The sequence below is a fragment of the Onychomys torridus genome, chromosome 5 (genome assembly GCF_903995425.1).
Source record: "Onychomys torridus chromosome 5, mOncTor1.1, whole genome shotgun sequence".
Taxonomy (NCBI): domain Eukaryota; kingdom Metazoa; phylum Chordata; class Mammalia; order Rodentia; family Cricetidae; genus Onychomys; species Onychomys torridus.
In genome coordinates this window covers 132,347,664-132,361,965 of record NC_050447.1, presented here as the reverse complement: position 1 = coordinate 132,361,965, position 14,302 = coordinate 132,347,664, and positions in this window count along the sequence as shown.

Genomic DNA, 14,302 nt, shown 5'->3' with positions numbered 1-14,302 from the left:
TTGGTGTTGCAGGTATGTCTACACCAAGGTTCTACAGGGAAGTTGGGAGTCTTTACACATTCACAATGTATCTTTTCTGTAAAATCTGATTTGCTCTCTGAAAAGAAACTGTATCGACTGTTCCAGCTCTGATCTCTGTGGACACGGGGTTGATCTGAGAGTGCCCTTTCTACCTCATAGGGTTCTGTGACACAACCCTTAGTAGATTTCTAAACGTTATCATAGCTGACATACTTTTGCATGCTTAATCCATTGTAATAAACCATTTATTAATGTCAGCCTCGTAGAGAAACTGACTGTGCCAGATGATCCCTCAAGAACCTTTAATGGTGAAGAAACAAGTGATCAAACCTGTCCCTTCTTGGTAATGTCCTGTTTCTGTGATAATATTTGACTTTATAGTGATTAAAGAGAACCCTCTTCCCTGAATGTGGACTATTTTCTTGCATGCTTTATATATTTTTTTACAACGCAACTCTTCTCATCAATGGATAAAGACCATGAGGCTGGTGGAGAAGTGATGGCATCCAGGGCCCAAGTGTCATCAGCCAAAACCAAAAAAACAAGAAACAGAATGAACCAACTCAAGAGACCGCATGTCTTTTGATCTCAATTAGTGCATGCTCAGGAAGCCTACATGCAGCTGTCCTGTGTCCTTTCACTCATGCTACAAATTGCATAAACATTCTTTTCTTAATAAGGCGTTGAAGCTGGGCTGGAAGAAGGCTTTAGTCAGTAAAAGCTTGTTGTGCATCATGAGGACCGTCGACTATAACCCCTAAGACTCACAGAAAAGAGCGGGTGTGGTAGCACACATCTGTAACCAGTGTTAGGGTAGGGCAGAGCACAGGTGCCTCCCAGTGGCTTTGGCCTCCTAGTCTAGCTTACCTGGTGGCTCTAGGTACAAAGAGACCCTGTTAGAAAATGATTTAAAGAGGTCTGAGCAAGATACCAACTTCAACCACGTCCTCTACATGCATGCACATATCATGCACACAATTAATAAAAAATAGAGATTAATTAGTTTTCTTGAGTTCAGACTTAGTGACTCACTACCAATAACTGACTGTTCTTATGACACACAGGTCACTTCATTAAAAGCCCTGCATTAGCTTTCCTCCCCTTGCCTCATCATTCTGGAAGGAAGAGCAGCGGGTGGCCAGGGGCATGTCACTTGCTCTTCAAGGGAACTGTGTATGGCACTGGGCATGTTCCTGCAACAGCCATGCCGATGGCCACCTCATCAGCTTGGTAACTGCACTCTAAGATCCATCCATCATTCCATCCATCCATCATCCATCCATCATCCATACCATCCACCCACCCACGCGTCCATCCACCCACCACCCATCATCCTCCATCACACCACCCAACTTACCATCCATCTATCCCATTCCATCCACCATCCCATCCATCCATCCATCCACCATCCACCCCATCGCCACCATCCTATCCACCACCACCCACTTACCCATCCATCTTATCCATCCATCCACATCCATCCATGCCATTCGCATCCATCCATCCATGCCACCCATCCATCCATCCATGCAACAACCCACCCACTTAACCCATCCATCTATCCATCCATCCATCCATATCATCCATCAACCCCCACCCACCCAATCCCACCACCATCCATCCACCCACCACCCATCCTCCATACCTCCATCCCTCCATCCATCCCTCCATCCGTCCATCATCCATCCTCTCTTCCTGGTATGCAGACTGACCCAGCATAGTACTTCAATGTAAGGGAGACTCACACAGAAAATATCCTGGCAAAACTTTCTTAGATCTTTGCCCCTTGCAGAAAACACCAAAAAAAAAAAAAAAATGTAAGTGACGAGGGCAATAGAAAGAGTGTATGAAGTAAGTACTAGAGAATAATTCTATCCAAATCCTCTCATGCCCAGGTCATTATAGGGTCTGGGAAAGGATATTGAAGTGAAGAGAAACCGGCGCCTGTTCATCCCGTGGTACAGTAAATGTATTTTTTTATTCAGAAGGTATGCAGTGTTTAGGTCCTGGTGTGCTTGTTCCTCCAGTGAGAGTAAAGGACTGCTGGAAATTTTCTAGTGAATGATAGGCTAATTAGAGCAGGGATTTTTGTGTTTGATATGAAAAAAATTACTAAAGGAAAAATAAGACCATGAAATGCATTTCACCAGAATTTACCAAAAATAATAAATTTGGAAATTCATCACTTGTAGACTGTGAAAGTAATGTTTTCAAGCAAGAAAAGCTCCTTCCAATGCAGTAACCCTCGCAGGCAAGGAATGCCAACGATGCACGCTCTAAGAGAAATCCCTTCCATGGTGTCTCGTTACCCACCCGTGCTCAGAACTTCTCTATCCCCCCTGGATCTTTGTGAATGGATTCTGGATTCATCTCATCTTTCTGGAGGATCCATTTAGGATCCTCCTGAAACACTCAACACTGATCTTCAATCCCAGAAGCTTCATGTCCATCTGTGCTCAGCAATGCCTGGGCCCACTCTGGAGTCAACATGTGGAAAAGTTCGTGAACAAACTAACCCGCAGCAGGTGGAGACCATGTGCATTGAGAAGGAAACGGGGGGCTATTGCGAAGAGCAGATTCGTGGGAGTCGTGAGAAGTTCTGTCCTCCACCACTAGTTCAATGGAGCCTGGGGATCAATAGCTGGTTTCATTTCATTGAAATCTTTTGAGATGAAACCTGAGTGTATACACACAGAGAGCCTAAGTTTTGTGTTGATGAGCCAAGGCTTTGAAATAAGCAGACACCAACTGACTCCTTAGTCTCTAATTTTAGTTATGGCATTTGATAACATTTGTAGCCTGTTGTCTCACACATGACTCAGGAGTTGATGGGGTGCTGAGATTAGGATGTGATCATGCTGTATGGCCCACCACCCTGTGTGTCCCTCCAAAGCACTAACCTTCCCAAGAAGACACACAAGCTAAACTCTAAATCAATATAAAGGTTTAAGCCAATATGCCTCTAGCAATCTTTCCCTTCATTCCATGGTCTAAGCATTGCACATTCATTATCACCACCAATCAATATCATGGTTAAACATGTCTACCCTTGCTCCTTAGTATGTCAAGCCTACTTCAGCCTTTGCATTTACTACTGTCCCTGCGTTTCAAAGCTCCCCTTTCAATACTCACATTTCAGTGATTCACTCATTCCAACCCTGTCCAAATGCAACGCACTTCCATCGAAGCTCACCTGGTTTTATTGGTCTTTTTGGCTCTTCTGTACATACCTGTCTGTACACAGCGTCTTATTTAGTTTTATTTACTTGTTTCTGAGACAGTAGCCTATTGTGTAGCTCAGGCTGTCTGAAATTGTAAATGTTCTGCTTTAGTCTCTCAAGCACTGGGATTTGAGTTGTGTGCCCACACTCAGCGCTGGTCCATTTTCCTGATCATAAAATGAGACTTTGTAATGCAGGAAGTGCCAGGAGGTGGACAAGGCTAGATTCTTGTGGGCTGAGTGTAGGCTCGAAAGAATGAGTGAATGCATTCTAGGCTGTGAGGCTGCTATGATTGTCAACTTGATATATTGTGAGAGAGAAGCTTCAGCTGTGGAATTGCTTTAGAGAGCAATGGTTACAAAGCACTTGCTAAACTTGTCACACCAAGTGTGGCCTGGCCGGGAAGTGTTGAGTAAGAAAAGAGATCAGTATTTCTGATCCATTTCTCTGTGTGTCATCCACCTCTGTGTCAAGCAGGTAACGTCTATGGACACCTTCATATTGTAGTTTGAATGTTTTAATTGTATTATAAATACATAAGAAAATATTTGAAGCAGGCATCAGGATGAACCTTTAACAGGTAAAGCTTATAACAAAACCCACATGTGTTTGCTCAGGTCATTGGCAATGAAATCTGGGGCTCGTGTAAAATTGTGAGGGGCACTGAATGCGTGCATCATTCCAAAGTGACGTCTATGCCTGGGTGTGACAGGGGACACCCACCATCGCAATACCCATCTCCACAAACTCACCTTGGCTGCAGCTGACCATGGGCTTTGCTGCCTCATTCAGAGTGGGAAATGTGGTTATAGTGAGTGAAAATGCAAATACTGTTTTTCCTCATTTTCCCCCCACTCAAATCTACAATCAGGCTTTAAACAAACCTTTCTAAAGACTTCGTCACTTCGGGTTTCTTCACAATCTCCAAACTCTGATGCTGGTTGAAAATCTTCTCAACCTCTCTGGGAAAACAAACAAATAACTCAAAGCAAATGCAGGACCATGTGACCCAACAACTTGACTCGGGTTAGCGGTCCCACGTCTCAGAAGGACCTTACAGTGGAAGATGGTAAATCATAGACTTTGTGTTGGGATTAGTGATGACAAACCACCACAGGGTCTTCAGAAGCCACACTGATATGGAGAGCATGGCTTTCCAGGACTTGCCCAACCTTTGTCCCTAAGAGGCTCTCCATGTAGTTTTTACAAACACAGAAGACGACCACAACACCCAAATGATACATATTATGTGAAATTTCTCAGTGATGAGGTACTTTGCTTACTAACTTTGTGAGGAGAATCAACAGCTTCAGAAGATCTGACACCCTGTAAGGCACAGGTGGCTCCATATCAGAGGTGTCAAGCTCATAGCAGTGGCTAAGCCCTGAGCCATTGATCAACTGCCACGTACTCAATCAAACTCATTTGTTGAAATGGTTGGAACAACTAGGCAAGTAGGCAAGGGCCACGGAAGACGCTTAGCCACTCCTGTGGCTGATGGCTTTTTGTTTGTTTTGTTTGTTTGCCTGTATGGCAGCTGTAGGAATACCTCCCAACAGTCCCTCCACTGTCGTTCCACAGGCTTGGCTACTCAAATGACCAAGTGTCCTTCCTATCCTGCATAGTTCCCACAGGAGAAGTTGGGGACTTGCAACACTCCTGGAGGAGGACACAGCTCATGGTCTCATGGGTGCATGATGGCCTTCAGGGCAGCTTGGTCAAACACCTGAAACATTCCAAGGCCAGGACTCAGGCTTCTGTGGAGAAACAGTTATTAGGAGGTGGCCTCGTCCCTGCCAAGTACCCCCCAAACAAAATGGAAACACACAGTCCCAGAGGATGCCATCAACTTCTGCATCAGGTCTTGCAGGAAGTCTGGTGTGCTCCCTCTGCCACTGTCCTCCAAATGTCTCCCAGCTATGAGCCACCTGCCCTTATATACACTGACAAAGATACTGTCCAGCAGGAAGAAAAGCAAACCCCATGCTGGCAATCACTGGCCCTACTGTGGAAAGCAGAGTGAGAAGGGAGGCTGGGAACAAGCCCACCTGAATCTCCCTCATCTTACAGTCCAGCCTTAAGACTGGGCAAAGTGTGAGAAACACTGGGAAGACATTATTGTGTTCAGAGAGAGGGCTCTGGAGCAAGGGGCAGAAGGGAGTGATTTACTTCACTTTTTTGGCTTGACAGGAAAAAGATTGTATTGGCTTTTATGACTGAAAAATTGGGAGGCCTCGTCACCTTGATGAGCCGCTGGATTTAGCTGTTCACATGAGCTGTTAGCCATATAACTTGCTTATTCTTTCTCATCTCAGTTGGCCTTATTCCCATGCAGCTTCTTCCTGTATGGTGACAAAATGCTCAATAAAATCTCTATGTTATAGGGGTGTGCATCTTCCTGCTATGTTCCAGAGTACTGCACCTTGGTCTGGAGTAGACTGCATGCCCCATCTGGAGCAACTCCTCTGAGCATAGCTTGTGAAGGTGAATTCTCGTTCCCTTGAAAGGAGAAGGAGGACCAAGAGAGTGTGTGCTGGGACAGGTAATTACCCAAACAGACCAAGATGCCCCTGACAAAGGCTTGTGTTGGGCCAGGTAGCCACTGGTAGGAGGTCTCAGTAACACTGTTCTGAGGTACTTTTCCTTCCAGGTCTCAATGGGCCCTCTGCTCCCCTCTCCTTGGCTTTACATTTTCAGAGTAAATGACTTTGTAGGTAACAGACATCCTGACTTACACACTCTATTCAGTGATCCCTAGGTGGGGGGCCCTGAGTTGGTACCCTGCCTTCTCTGACCTGTACCCTTAGTCCCAGGTCTATACTGTGCCTGAAACTCCTAATTTGCAACAGCAGCAACCCTCCCTCACTTTGCAGTTCAGTCTCCCACCAGCTTATTTTGCATTAAATACTGTCTGAAAGGGTGATATGGTGTCAGTGCTCCTAACCAGGCCTTGACTGATACAAAAGAGTCCAAACAAATATATCTCAGTCTCCACCAAGCTGACTGTGTGAAGCACTGTTGTGCAAAGATGGTGTTTGGTGGAGTCCCCCACTGTAAGGCTCTGCGAAGGCCAATGATCTCTACTGCATTCCAGATTTCCTGAGCCAGGTCTTCTGTATCCTTAATCACAGGAAGAAAGCTCTCTTTCGACACCACTTGTCTTTCCCAGAGCAGCCTCCTTGTAGCCTAATTCAAGTTGAGTTATTTCTTGGCTAAAAAGTTTTCCCAAGGAGGAGTTACAAATCCCTGGCTGTGCTACCCTGGGCTGGTCTCATTGCTTGGCTCTGTAATTTCCAAACTCTTCTCTCCAGGCCTTTATGTATCCCTCTTTCTCTCTCACTATGAAGCTACACATTTTAGCCATTACTTCCGGTGAGTCAATGTTCTGACTCCACATTCCTCCCGACAAGAGCTATACCAAACACACTACAAACAGGGTAAATGGAGAGCAGATTCAGAGTGTGGGCTGAGGTGAACAGATGTGGACATGGACCTGTCAGCAACCACTCAGCTGCAATATGAGATGTGGTATATATGGGAGTACAGGACACACACCCTTAGCCATCCTGGAGCACTGAAAATGAAAATTAACTGATGGTGAAATCCACAACAACTGATGCCCTCCTTTCTCCCCCCCCACTCTTGCAATGCACACATAAACATACATACTCAGACAAATATGCACACATGAACACACACACAGCACACATATATACACCTCACACACATGTATGCACACATACATACACACACTCTCACAGACACACACACACATACATACCAGCTTCAATAGGTGTGTTCCCTAGGTGGAACTTGCCTCACCCCTGTGCCCACCTGGCCTGATTCTGACACCTTGGAAACCGTATCAGAACCCAGGGCTGGAAGTGTCTGCCAGTCGCTTCCAGTCTCCTCATCAGTGAACCGTATCCTGTGAGGCAACACAAGCCTTCTACTGAAACCGCAGCACCGACTGCATTGAAGAATGGGGTGATTGCTGAGAAGGTGACGTACCAAAACATGCCTTAGACGCGTGGCCTTTGCCCTTCCTGTCCTTTTTAGTATCACTCTTTCCCCTGGCTGATGACTGGAGTCCTGGGAAGCTGGACTGAAGGAGTGCTGTTGGTGTCATCTGATCCCTGCCTCCTACATCCACCCACAGCTGTTACCTGGGTGTGTTTTACCCTCCCTGGAGTCCCTAAGTCTGATCCCTATTGCAGGTACCTTTACCAAGTGATCCTGACGTTAGGGGCTCGGGTCCAACATGGTGGCCTGTTGTGCAGCAGGCTGCCCCTGGTGCACTCGAGCACCCTTCCTTTCCTCCAGCTTAGGGTGCAATATAAGGCCCCACCAAAATCTGCGCAGTTGCTGCACTGTGCTCTGCTCCCTCCATAGCCTTGAGAACCAGAGACTAAAGAAATGTCTTCCTGTTCAGTGACACAGCCTCATGTATTCTGTTACAGGAACAGAAGGCAGAGCAAGGCACCTCGCTGGGGAGCCTTTTCTTTCTCCTCCCTGAGCTGAGTACTGCACACTGCTAGTTCTCTAGAATGTTCTGCAAGAGCCACTGGGATCTGAGCATCCAGGGAAGAGTGAAAGAAGGGCAACTTGAGAATGAATGTCAACACTGAGAAAATGTTCCAACGTTTTGTCCCAACGGCCATGTCTTGTGCAGTCACACACCTCTACTACCACGCTTGAGAGTCCACCCATTTTATTTATATTTATTGTATTTCAAATCATTCTGTGACCCCCTCCTGTCTCCTTGACAATGCCCCTCACAAGACAATCCATTGGGAAGTGGTTAGGACTCATTGACATCAAATATTGAGAAATGAATTAATCACTTTCACAGCCCTGGGCTAAATGATGCACAGTTGACCAGCTCTCTGGTGGTCCATGAAATGGACATAGCATCCTTCAGGATGGGGAGACGAGGGTGAGGAGGGCTGGGTTGTCATCGGTTGGATGTTGGCAGGTTGTCTACACCAAGAGTCTACAGGGAAAGTTGGGAAGTCTTTACCATGATCACAATGATCTTTCTGTAAATCTGATTTGCTCTCTGGAAAAGCAAACTGTATCGACTGTTCCAGCTCTGATCCTGTGGACACGGGGTGATGGAGAGGTGCCCTTTCTACCTCATATGGGTTCTGTGACACAACCCTGTAGATTTCCTAAAACGTATCATAGCTGACATACTTTGCATTGCTTAATCCATCTGTAAATAAACCATTTATTAATGTCAGCCTAGAGAAACTGACTGTGCAATTGATCCCTCAAGAACCTTAATGGTGAAGAAACAAGTATCAAAACTCCCATTCTTGGGTAATGTCCTTTCTGTGATAATATTTGACCTTTATCAGTGGATAAAGAGAACCTCTTCCCTGAATGTGACTATTTTCTTGCCATGCTTTTATATATTTTTTTACGAAGCAAACTCTTCTCACAATGGATAAAGACCATGCAGGCTGGTGGAGAAGTGATTGGCACCAGGCCAGTGTCATCAGCCAAAACCAAAAACAAGAAAACAGAATGAACCAACTCAAGAGACCGCATGTCTTTTGATTCAATTAGTGCATGCTCAGTGAGCCTACATGCAGCTGCCTGTGTCTTTACACCATGCTACAAATTGCATAACATTCTTTTCTTAAAGGCGTTGAAGCTGGGCCTGGAAGAAGGCTTAGTCAGTAAAATGCTTGTTGTGCATCATGAGGACCTCGACTAACCCCTAAGACTCACAGAAAGAGCTGGGTGTGGTAGCACACATCTGTAAGCCCAGTGCTAGGGTAGGGCAGAGCCAGGTGCCTCCCAGTGGTTTGCCTCCTAGTCTAGCTTACCTGGTGGGCTCTAGGTACAAAGAGACCCTGTTTAGAAAATGATTTAAAGAAGTGTCTGAGCAAGATACCAACTCAACCACTGTCCTCTACATGCATGCACATACATGCACACAATAAAAAAAAATAGAGATTAATTATGTTTTCTTTGAGTTCTAGGACTTAGTGACTCACTACCAATAAATGACTGCTTCTTATGACACCAGGTCACTTCATTAAAAGCCCTGCATTAGCTTTCCTCCCTTGGCTCATCATTCTGAAGGAAGACAGCAGGGTGGCCCAGGGGCATGTCACTTGCTCTTCAAGGGAACTGTGTATTGGCACTGGGCATGTTTGCAACAGCCATAGCCGTGTGCCACCTCATCAGCTGGTAATCCTGCCCTAAGATCCATCCATCCATCCATCCATCCATCCATCCATCCATCCATCCATCCATCCATCCACCCACCCGTCCATCCACCCACCCACCCATCCATCCATCCATCCACCCACCCACTTACCCATCCATCTATCCATCCATCCATCCATCCATCCATCCATCCATCCATCCATCCACCCACCCACCCATCCATCCATCCATCCACCCACCCACTTACCCATCCATCTATCCATCCATCCATCCATCCATCCATCCATCCATCCATCCATCCACCCACCCATCCATCCATGCATACACCCACCCACTTACCCATCCATCTATCCATCCATCCATCCATCCATCCATCCATCCACCCACCCACCCACCCACCCACCCACCCATCCATCCACCCACCCACCCATCCCTCCATCCCTCCATCCCTCCATCCATCCCTCCATCCATCCATCCATCCATCCTTTCATCCTGGTACTGCAGACTCACCCAGCATAGTACTTCAATGTAAGGGAGACTCACACAGAACTATCCTGGCAAAACTTTCTTAGATCTTTTGCCCCTGCAGAAAACACCAAAAAAAAAAAAAAATGTGGTGACGAGGGGCAAATAGAAAGAGTGATGAAGTAAAGTACTAGAGAATAAGTTCTATCCAAATCCTCATCATGCCCAGTCAATAGGGTCTGGGAAAAGGATATTGAAGTGAGAGAACCAGGCTGCCTGTTCATCCCTGTGGTACAAGTAAATGTATTTTTACTTCAGAAGGGTAGCAGTGTTAGGTCCTGGTGTGACTGTCCTAAGTGAGAGTAAAGGCTGCTGGAGAATTTTCTAGTGAATGTAGCTGAAATTAGAGCAGGGATTTTGATGTTGATAGAAAAAAATTACAAGGGAAAAATAAGACATGGAAATGCATTTCACCAGAATTTACCAAAAAATAATAAAATTTGGGGAAATTCATCACTGTAGACTTGAAAGTAATGTTTTCAAAAGCAGAAAAGCTTCCTTCCAATGCAGTACCCTCGCAGGACAAGGAATGCCAACGATGCACGCTCTAAGAGAATTCCCTTCCTGGTGTCTCGTTACCCCACCGTGCTCAGAACTTCTCTATCCCCTCCTGGATCTTTGTGAATGGATTCTGGATTCATCTCATCTTTCTGGAGGATCCATTAGGATCCTCCTGAAACACTCAACACTGATCTTCATCCACAGGAGCTTCATGTCCATCTGTGCTCTCAGCAGATGCCTGGGCCCACTCTGGGAGTCAACATGTGGAAAGTTCGTGAACAAACTAACCCAGAGCAGGTGGAGACCAAGTGTGCAATTGAGAAGGAAATGGGGGGGGCATTGACGACAGAGCAGATTCGTGGGAGTCTGAGAAGTTCTGTCCTCCACCACTAGTTCAATGGAGCCTGGGGATCAATAGCTGGTTTCATTTCATTGAATTCTTTTGAGATGAAACCTGAGGTGTATAACATACAGAGAGCCTAAGTTTTGTGTTGATGAGCCAAGGCTTTGAAATAAGCAGACACCACTGACTCCTTAGTCTCTAATTTTAGTTATGGCATTTGAACATTTGTAGCCTGTTGTCTCACACATGACTCAGGAGTTGATGGGGGTGCTGAGATTAGGATGTGATCATGCTGTATGGCCACCACCCTGTGTGTCCCTCCCAAAGCACTACACTTCCCAAGAAGACACACAAGCTAAACTCTAAATCAATATAAAGGTTTAAGCCAACTATGTCCTAGGCAATCTTTCCCTTCATTCCATGGTCTAAGCATTGCACATTCATTATCACCACCCAATCAATAATCATGGTTAAACATGTCTACCCTTGCTCCTTAGTATGTCAAGCCTACTTCAGCCTTTGCATTTACTACTGTCCCTGCTTTCAAAGCTCCCCTTTCAATACTCACATTTCAGTGATTCACTTCATTCCAACCACTGTGCAAATGCAACCCTTCCATAGAAGCCTCCACCTGGTTTTATTGGTCTTTTTGGCTCTTCTGTACATACTGTCTGTACACAGCGTCTTATTTAGTTTATTTACTTGTTTCTGAGACAGTAGCCTATTGTGTAGCTCAGGCTGGTCTGAAAATTGTAAATGTTCTGCTTTAGTCTCTCAAGCACTGGGATTTGAGTTGTGTGCCCCACACTCAGCGCTGTCCATTTTCCTGATCATAAAATGAGACTTGTGAATGCAGGAAGTGCCAGGAGGTGGGACAAGGCCTAGATTCTGTGGGCTGAGTGTAGGCTCGGAAAATGAATGAGTGAATGCATTCTAGGCTGTGATGGCTGCTATTGATTGTCAACTTGATATATATGTGAAGAGAGAAGCTTCAGCTGAGGAATTGCTTTCAACAGATTGGCCTGTTGGCATATCTGTGGGGCTTTTTATTGTCATTATTGTAGGAGGGCCTATCCCATCGTGGGAAGTACGAGCTTGGACTGCATAAGAAGAGTAGCTTGGGAGTAAACCACTAAGCAGCATTGCTTCATGATATCTGCTTCAGATCCTGCCTTGAGCTCTTGCCCTGGATTTCCTCAATGATGGACTGTAACTTGTAGGGTGAGACAGACCCTTTCATCTCCATCGACAAGTTGCTTTTGGCTGTGCTGTTTATTATGGCAGAAAGCAAACTAGGGTGTAGGGTTAACAGTGATGTCAACTATGACACATCCTAACTGTGTAGGATTGTTAACTATGACACATTCTAACTGTGTAGGGTTAACAGTGATGTTAACTATGACACATCCTAACTGTGTAGGGTTGTTAACTATGACACATCCTAACTGTGTAGGGCTGGCAGTGGTGTCAACTATGACACATCCTAACTGTATAGGGTTAGCAGTGGTGTCAATTATGACACATCCTAACTGTGTAGGGTTGTTAACTATGACACATCCTAACTGTGTAGGGTTAGCAATGATGTTAACTATGACGCATTCTAACTGTGTAGGGTTAGCAATGATGTTAACTATGACACATCCTAACTGTGTAGGGTTAGCAGTGGTGCCAACTATGACACATCCTAACTGTGTAGGGTTAGCAGTGGTGTCAACTATGACACATCCTAACTGTGTAGGGTTAGCAGTGGTGTCAACTATGACACATCCTAACTGTATAGGGTTAGCAGTGGTGTCAATTATGACACATCCTAACTGTGTAGGGTTGTTAACTATGACACATCCTAACTGTGTAGGGTTAGCAATGATGTTAACTATATGTTATCCTGTTGCTAACCTACCTCCACAGTGGCTGAGCAAACAGAAGAACTTGCGTGATGACTCACGTTCAGTCCCTGGGACCGACATGGTAAAGGAAAGAGTTCACTCTTCTTTTTCAAGACAGGGTTTCTCTGGTGCCTATCCTGGATCTCACTCTGTAGCCCAGGCTGGCCTTGAACTCACAGAGATCTGCCTGGCTCTACCTCCCAAGTGCTGGGGTTAAAGGTGTGTGCCACCACTGCCGGGCAAGAGCTTATTCTTACAATTTGTTCTCTGATCACACACATACATGCCCCACCCCCAACACAAACAAAACAAATGTAATTTTTGAAAACATGAAGTTACATCTTGGGCTGAGATAGCTCATCAGGTAAGGGCACTCTCCGCCAAGTCTGATAGTCTAAGTTAGATCCTTGGATCCCACATGACAGAAGGAGAGAACCAAACCCATAGTTGTCATCTGACTCCCACATGCACATACTATGGCATGTCGGTGAGCATTCACACATACACAATTTTTAAAAATGTAATTTTAGGAATTTATTCCTAATGACATCCCAAGCCCAAGTCTGACTTTTTTTTTCTTATCAATACAAGTAAGAAAATCTCCTACATCCCTGCGTCAGGCCACTCCCAGCTCTCTTACTATGTCTGGGAGCCCAAGGAGATGCCAGAGAGAAGGCATCACAGAAGCATCAGGCTTAGGGCTGGAGACAAGAGAACACATCCCAAGGAAGATGTTCTGAACCCAGGCCTTGCCTCTCAGAGGTCCATCAGAACAGGGCTCTGGTGCACCACTATTATGAACTGAACCTTGTTTCCCATGAAACCACATGTCAAAGTGCCACCTCAAGGTGGAAAATAAAACTGTTGAGATGCAGCTACCTAAGAGGAGGTCCGTGGAGTCGGCGCTATTCCTTTGCTTTAAAAACAGGAAATGTAGACTGAGACAGTTACAATGAAAATGAAGGCTAAGCTGGAAATGGTGCTGTGGCAAGCCAAATGCCAGTGGTCACCAGGAAACCACTAGAAACAAAGAGAGACCTGAGCCAGGCTTAACTCCTCTCCTCCACTGTCTCAGACTCAGACCCCCTGGGGGAATGGCTGGAAGATGCTGCGCTTCTGTTAAGCCTCGCACTTGGGCACTGTGATGGCACCCATAGCAAACAGACCCAGTTACTTGATGGCCTGTGGTAGACCCTGGCAGTCCTTCCCTAAGGATCATGCCCTGCAGCTTCTGTGACACCAGCAGCTGGGCACGCATGCTACTCTAGCAGCTCTACACCATGACCAATGTTGCACCAACAGCTCAAGAAATCACTCACACAGGAGAAACCATTTTGTCCTTAGAACACACTTACACTAAAGAAACAATCTGAGCTCCAGGAGCATATATAGTTTGTTCAAGGAAGAGCTTATAAGAAACAGGCAGGATTTGAACCCAAGCCTTCTGATGCTGAAGCCACATTTCTGTCCACTTCCTAGATCTTGAGAAATGTGTCCTGCCCTTTTCCCCTTTCACTGCACAAAGGCTGGGTAATTTCCTAGTTTCTAGGGGTCATGACAACTTAGATCTCCTTTCCCTAGCTCACCACAGAATATCTGAGGACTGGGCAGGTTGGTGCTAACAA